This window comes from Lolium rigidum, chromosome 6, assembly GCF_022539505.1.
Source record: "Lolium rigidum isolate FL_2022 chromosome 6, APGP_CSIRO_Lrig_0.1, whole genome shotgun sequence".
NCBI lineage: Eukaryota > Viridiplantae > Streptophyta > Magnoliopsida > Poales > Poaceae > Lolium > Lolium rigidum.
The window spans coordinates 193,711,710-193,719,224 of NC_061513.1; positions in this window are offsets into that span (position 1 = coordinate 193,711,710).

Here is a 7,515-nt window from a genome sequence, read left to right on the forward strand (position 1 = left end):
ATTGTACTGAAGCGAAAAAAATGTGTCAGATGAAATCAAAGCCACGACTTGTAGCGCAAATATGTTGTCGGGTCCTCGAACATGGCGGGTGCGTGATGGCTAGCCCCCGGGCCTAGGGATTCCTCGATGACGAGTGTGCGCTATCGGGTCCTGACCGCTTCGACGATCAAAGGTTGTAAGTTTCTCCGCCGCGAATCCAAAACATGAAGGAGTTAGTATGTACAATCAATTAGATACTCTAATCAATGCAGGACACATGAATATTTTGAGACTGCAAGTGCGGCTATTAGGCTACTAGTACTATTTCTACTGGGATCGTGAAGGATGACCGCGCATCCTCCAGCCTGACAAGCATGCTTTTGTAGATTATAAAGAACTAAATGAATTAAAGAATAGAGAAGTGTGTCACTGTCACCGATCCGTTGCGTTGGATGCTGCTTCTCGGGCAAACAGCCGCCACCGCACCGTGAAATCACTAACCGATGAACCGAGTTTTTTTTTGAGAGGTAAACCGCGTTCATTAATTTAAAGTGGCAAGCTTCAATAATGGAGAGATTCTTTTTTGAATCTAAGTAAGTAGGCTTCTCAATTTTACAATATGGAAACATGTGGTAATCGGACTCGTCCAGAGCACGCTTTGCGTAGTGCTCTGCATGGATGGATCGAGCTGCAACAGTGGTTGCTCATGTATGAGCCATGTAAATTGCTAGTACTACATCTTCACTAAAACCAAAAGGCAACTACTAGTACATCTAGTTTCAGGTGGAATTTATTTGCTAGCTACCTAGATGAAACTGTTCGAGCCATTGCACTTTGCATCTTGTTTCCATTGATATTGTGAATGATGCAACTGGTGATATCTGGCATTTACATTGAAATTCATTCATCAATCTAGTAGTGTGTCATTCAGCTGCAGCATGTAGTACTGAACTATCTGTATTTCTGATTTATATTATTTGGAGACAACTCACTATTCGAACCTGATGTTGTATCATTACTATGCGCGATGTCCTCGCGACAAATTTGTAATATGACATGTAGTATGCACCACAGTAAGTTACAACTCTGAATGGAAACACTTTGTCTGCTATGTGTTCAAGATTGTGTTCATTGTGATATTTGATTCGTCAAGTCCCAACTGTCCGATCTTCACTTATCTACATGAAATAACAAATTCAGGGGCAATATAGACATTACCTATCTCATTAGCCCAAGCCCTATAAGTCCAAAAGGTGGGACATAATAGTTTTTAGGAGCTTGCTTCGCTGTAATCCATAAGCTTGCTTCGCTGTAAGCATAAACCCAAAGAAGTGCCCAAGTTATCTTTGTATAGTCTATGTTATTTTATTTTTATTTTTTGGAGCAACATGCACAAGCTGGTTACTATGAGTTAATTAATTTGTATTCTCAACATTCCTAAATTGACTACCAAAATAAATTAAGTTGATTCTACTAACATGCTTAAGTTGTGTTTTATTGTCTAGTTGGTTTCCTTTTTTTTTGGAGCAACATGCACAAGTTGGCTACCTTGAGTTAATTATGTTGTATTGTCAACATGCCTAAGTTGGCTACCGAAATGAATTAAGTTGGCTCTACCAACAAGCTTAAGTTGTGTTTTATAGTCTAGCTGGTTTTCTTTTTTGGAGCAACATGCACAATTTGGCTACTTTGGGTTAATTGAGTTGTATTGTCAATATGCCTAACTTGGCGACTGAAATGAATTAAGTTCTACCAGCATGCTTTAGTTGTGTTTTATAGTCTATTTGGTTATCTTTCAGTTTTTTTTGAAGTAACATGCACAAGTTGTTTTTTACAATATGACTAAGTTGGATACCGAAATGAAAATTAAGTTGGTTCTACCAACATTCTTAAGTTGTGTTTATAGTCTACTTGGATTTTTTTAATCAACATGCACTAGTTGGCTACTCGGGTTAGTTAAGTTGTATTGGTCAATATGCCTAAGTTGGGTATGAATTAAGTTGGTTTCCACCATCATGTTTAAGTTGAGTTTTATAGTGTAGGTACTTTCTTTTTTGGCGCAACATGCATTAAGTTGGCTACTTTGGTTAATTAATTAAGTTGTATTGTCAACATGCCTAAGTTGGCTACCCAAATGAATTAAGTTGGTTTTAGCATGCTTAAATTGCCCTCTCTAGTATCAGTCCCAACTTGGGTTTACTACAAAGAATAAGTTCCTTACGCATCTTTTAACCAAGTTGATCAATTAACAAGCCTAAATTGCATGATAATGGTTGCTAAAGTTGGTATTACCATCTCGAACCCTACTCACGTTACAGTCCTAGCTGGTGCTCAACACCATCTTAAGTTGTACTGGTACCTTTTTAAGTTGTATCGGTAGCTTAGTTGGTTAGCGAATCAAAATAAGTTGGGTCATCAGCACAGTTAAATTGTTTACTGAATCTAACTAAGTTGGCTTCTCAATCTATACTTTTAGCTTTATTTGTGTGTTCATCTTCTAGTTTAGTTGGTTATTCGAATGTAACTAAGTTGACTTCTGAACACATGGTTTTAAAGCTGGTCACTGAACCTAACTAAGTTTGGCTCCTTGAAAATTTTAAATTGGATTTCATTTGTGTTTTCATCAAATAGGTTAGTTGGTTACTGTACCTTAGTAAGTTGTCTCATGAAACATGGCTAAGTTTGGTGACTGAATCTAAATTTTTAACTTGTTCTCAAAATTTTAAACTATGTTTGTTCTTTGTGTCTCGTCTTCTAGGTTAGTTGGTTACTTAATTTAATTAAGTTGGCCTCTGAACAAGGCTAAGTTTGGTTATTGAATCTGGTTAAGTTGCATACTAACATGAACATAGTAGTTTTCTCACAATGAATTGAAATCTCTCCCTTTTTCATTGCAAATGTGAGGTTAAGTTGGCTTTTGAACGCGACTAAGTTTGATTACATTTTCTATTTATGTTAGGTTACCGAATCAAACCAACTATCTGTGTCTCATCTTCTAGTAGTTGGTTTTTAAATTTAATCAAGTTGGCTTCTAAACACGGCTAAGTTTACTTACTTAATCTGCCATAAGTTGGCTAGTCAACATTTTAGCTCGCGGTTTATTCTTTATGTCTCGTCATCTACGATAATTGGTTCTTGTATGTTCTTTTTTAGGGGAAAACTTTGTTCTCGCTGATCTGGGGAATTTGCAAGCTTCAGTCATGTGCTTGGATCCATGGAGATTTGGAGGAAGAGGAAGAAGGACCAGATTTGTCGGACATCTGAGTTTAACTGCTGCAGGTGCTCCATGGAGATTCTTGCAGATACGGAGGGAGGAAGAAGAGCCGGATCAGTTTGTCTTTGCACAAGTATCTAGGGGAGAGGAGAGGACGAGAGAGAGAGAGAGGGTTACGTGGTGGTTATGCTTTTGATGCGTTGGGTTAAGTCGGTCATGCAAGGTTGTCTATTACTTTCACTGACGTGTTTGGGGTGTTCAGTACGTACCTTTTCTTGATTGAGTGCTGGGCCAAACAAACCAGCATCCGGATGTTGGGTCAGACAAACCAGCATCCGGATGCTGGGATTGACAACCCAGCACCGGATGCCACCTAGCCGTGTCCTTAATTTAAAACAACAGCAATACAACACACGCGGAAACCACCAGAAGACACGGGAAAGCACACGCGTCCAGGAACAAATGCAGAAAGACTCCCGAACAAAGAGGAAAAAACAAAAAGGCCACTGGGAGTCCCTGCACACCATCTTCTCCACATCTCACCGGATCCGAGCCAGCACCTCGCCGTCGCTGGCTTTACGAGTCGAAGGAGAAGCTCCCCGCACGGAGGAGCCGTTGACGTTGGGGCGCATCGACCAGGGATCATCCCCATGCTGTAGATCGGATCCCAACTCCACCGAAACACACCGAACAAAGCGGGGAAAATCGGCGGAGCTGCCGCCGACGGGCCTTCAGTCCGCTCCCGAACAGCAATCCTCTCCCGCCTACCGAGACCGCCACTAAGGGCAGCGTCAGCAGCAGCCAACTTCACTCATGTACACCTTCTTCTAGCTTCCCGGCGGCGCTGGAGGAGACGACGCCGTGGCGCGGTAGAAGCAGAAGAACAAAATAATCTCGTCAGAGCTCCGCCGGCGCCTCGAAGAACTCGCCTGGAAACCCAACCTCCGCCGTCCAGATCGAGCGGCGAAGATACATGTCCGCGGCTCCTCCTCGTCGCCGCAGTGCGCCGTCGAGGCAGAGGCCCGGAACACCTTATTCGCGGCGGCGACGGCACCGACGGAGCGCCACCACCCAAAATACCTACCCTACAGCTATCTACACGCCAGGCGGCCAAAGGAGCTGGAGCTCCCCCACTCTCCCCCCGCCGCCGGAGCGACGAGAGAAGAGAGAGGGAGCCAGCGCCCTCGCCGGCGGCGGTGGACGGAGGGAAACTAAGCTCCTCCCTTTTCGCCTCTCTACTGTAGAAGAGATAAGGGCGAGGGAGAGCAAGTCGGAGACCGGTCGTCAAGAATGTGAAAGATCCGATGAACCGAGTTGGGATCGGGCAGAGCTCATCGACTTTTTTTTATTGAGACTTCTTCTGGTGGCGTTGCTATTGGCGATCTGGTTCGCCCTTTTTCGGCAGCTCCTGCTTTGGTGTGACGAAGACAAATACGATCTTAACACGCTGCTGAAGAGGATGGATCGGCTAGATCTGATCTTGTTCTTTGTTGACGATGTAGGATCTCGTCCGGATAACGAAATCCAATCGCCGCGCTTCCCACAGACGGCGCCCATTGACGAGGTATCACCTCACCAATGCCTATAGATTGTAGATTTGGGTTTCAGAAAAGAGCGACGATGGAGATTCTGGGAGTGAGATTGGGCACACGATATACCCAGCTTCAGGTCCCCTCGGTGGAGGATCCCTACGTGCTGCTAGCAATCTAGTATATGATCATAAGTATGTTTACAGGGGGCCGCCGTAGGCGAAACTATGTTGTCTATCTTGTCCATCTTATTTTCCCTCTATATGGGTGCCCTGGCTGGCTTTATATATGCAACCAGCCTAGGATTTTACAAGAGTCCTAGTCCACGTCAAAAAAAAGAGTCCTAGTCGACTACTTCTTCAGGTTGCCTTCTTGGGCCTTCTCTATATTGGGCCGAGCCGGGTATGGTAATAATGGGTACCCGAAAGGTATGCCCATGAAAGTATTTGTGTAGTGTCGTCCTTGGGCGGGGCTACATCACTCTTCTTATACAAGAGAGAGTTAATATGGAGGCATCAAAGAGAGCAGATTTTGTACGGGAGATACATGTGAAGACTAAAGAGCTAATCAAGAAGAAGGGCAAGAACAATGTTGCAAGAGTGAACAAGAAGCGCAAAGAAATGTTGTTCAAGCCAGGTGATATGGTCTGGGTTCATTTTCGCAAGGACATGTTTCCCAAGTTAAGGCGATCAAAGTTGCTTCATCATGGTGTTGATCCTTACACAGTGCTTGCCAAGATCAATTATAATGCATATGTTATAGATCTTCCAACTGATGAGTTTGGTGTCAGTAATTCTTTCAATGTTGCTGATTTGATACCGTATGATGAAGACCTTGGAGCGTCGAGGTCAACGCCTTTTGAAGGGGGGAGATGATGAGGACATCCCTACTGAACTATTATCTCTATCACTACATGATGATCAAGATGTTGCTGTGAAGCTCAAGTACAATGAAGTTAGGATTGGACCCATTACAAGAGCTCGTGCGAAGCTACTCAAACAACATGTGAATTCGCTCCTAAATGATATCGTCGGTGTAAATGTTGAGAACTTTATACTGCATAAATCTTTGCACTTATGTATGATCAGGTATGAAGATGGATTGAACATTGCACGCGGAGAAGAGGAATATTTGAACATGGTGTTGGATGTGAAGACAATCCACGGATGTGCGAGGGATTATAGGGAGGCATGCGCGAAGGAGGAAGTCGACACCGGCACTGCCGGCCTGCTGCCAGCGGCACTACCGCCCGGAGCACCCGGGCACTGCTGGCCTGAGCATCACGGCACTGCCGCTGGGAGTACCCTGGCACTACTGGCCTTCCCACCCCGACATTGCCGGCCTATTAAGTCCGAACCGTTTTGGTCGAACCTGTTTCAGGTCAGTTTGTATCCCCTAGTTTCGACCCATGGTCATCCCGGACGCCTATATAAGCTACTGGGACGCCCCCAAATTAGGTTTAGACTACGTTTAAGATAAACCCTAGTTCATAGTTGATTGCTACACAATACTACTGAATTGTGTACACCAATTCGCATCGATCTAGTGTTTTGCTACTGAAATGTTGTGTGATCTATCGTTCCACTGGGAATTGGGAGATTGCAGATTAACCGCTTCGTGGTCTACGGCTATGTGCGCAAGTGTGGGGAGTTGCGAATATCTTGCAGGATTGAGAGTTGTTGCATTGGCGACACGGATCGATTGAGAGAATTGTCAGCGTCATAAAAGTTATCTTCCACTAAATTCATCGAGTTCATCGCCGTGTTCATCACCATCCACCTCGCTTACTGAGAAGATTGGGTCACCCCTTATAAATATGATTGGTGGCGAACGGTAGCTGGTGGTAGTGGAGCCGGTCGGGCCCGGTCGGTAATATCGGTTGAGGTTGGCCGGTAGTACCGGTGAAAAAAAAATATGGGAGCTTTCTTCTTCCTCGCGCGTGTGTCCCTCTTATTCACGTTTCTTGATCCAAATCCAACGAAAATCGAAGCAAATGATGGAATTGAAAGGCTAAAAGTGGGGAAATGGAAGATCAACACTAGGAACATGAAATCATTGGACTAAAACCACTAAAAACGCAACAAAATCTCAGATCCATTAAGAGGTAGAATTAGGGCTATTTTTGGGGATTTTTTGGAAATTTTCTCGAAACGAAATTGGGTGGGTGGGGGTCAAATTTGTGTCAACCAAGAGCTGCTAATACCATATGATGTGGCTTGAGCCACCTATTGACGCCCAGATCCACGAATTGACCAAGTGGGTGATGAGGGAGATTGGGGGAAATGGGGATAAACACAAGAACACAAGAACAAACACACACACCGGGATACAAATCGAGTTTTACGTTCGTAGCTCGATTAACTACTCCAATAGAATCACCCAAGAAATACCAAGAGGTAGAGTCTTGGGGGAGAGATTGGTGATGAATCCAATACAAAACTATGTGAGAGAGAGTGGAGAACCACTAGAATCACACACAATAAGTACCAAATCCAACATAGGTGGCCTTGAATTACATAGGAGTTGAGATCCTAGAGGTAGTAGAGCAAAGCTCAAGCGAGAAATCCCAAATCTATGTCTAACCCTAGTTCATGCAGGTACGGGGGCACATATAGGCCAATTTAGAGCAAGGGTATTTCATGTATTACAAAGATACTAATCATAGCCATTTATAGGGAGATGAACAGTTTAGATCTCGAGGTCCTCTTGATGCGGCTGGTAGTACTGGAGTCACCACCGGTGTTGGTACCGGTCAAATATGCATGGTATCCAGTATGCTCACGCGAGGAGCGG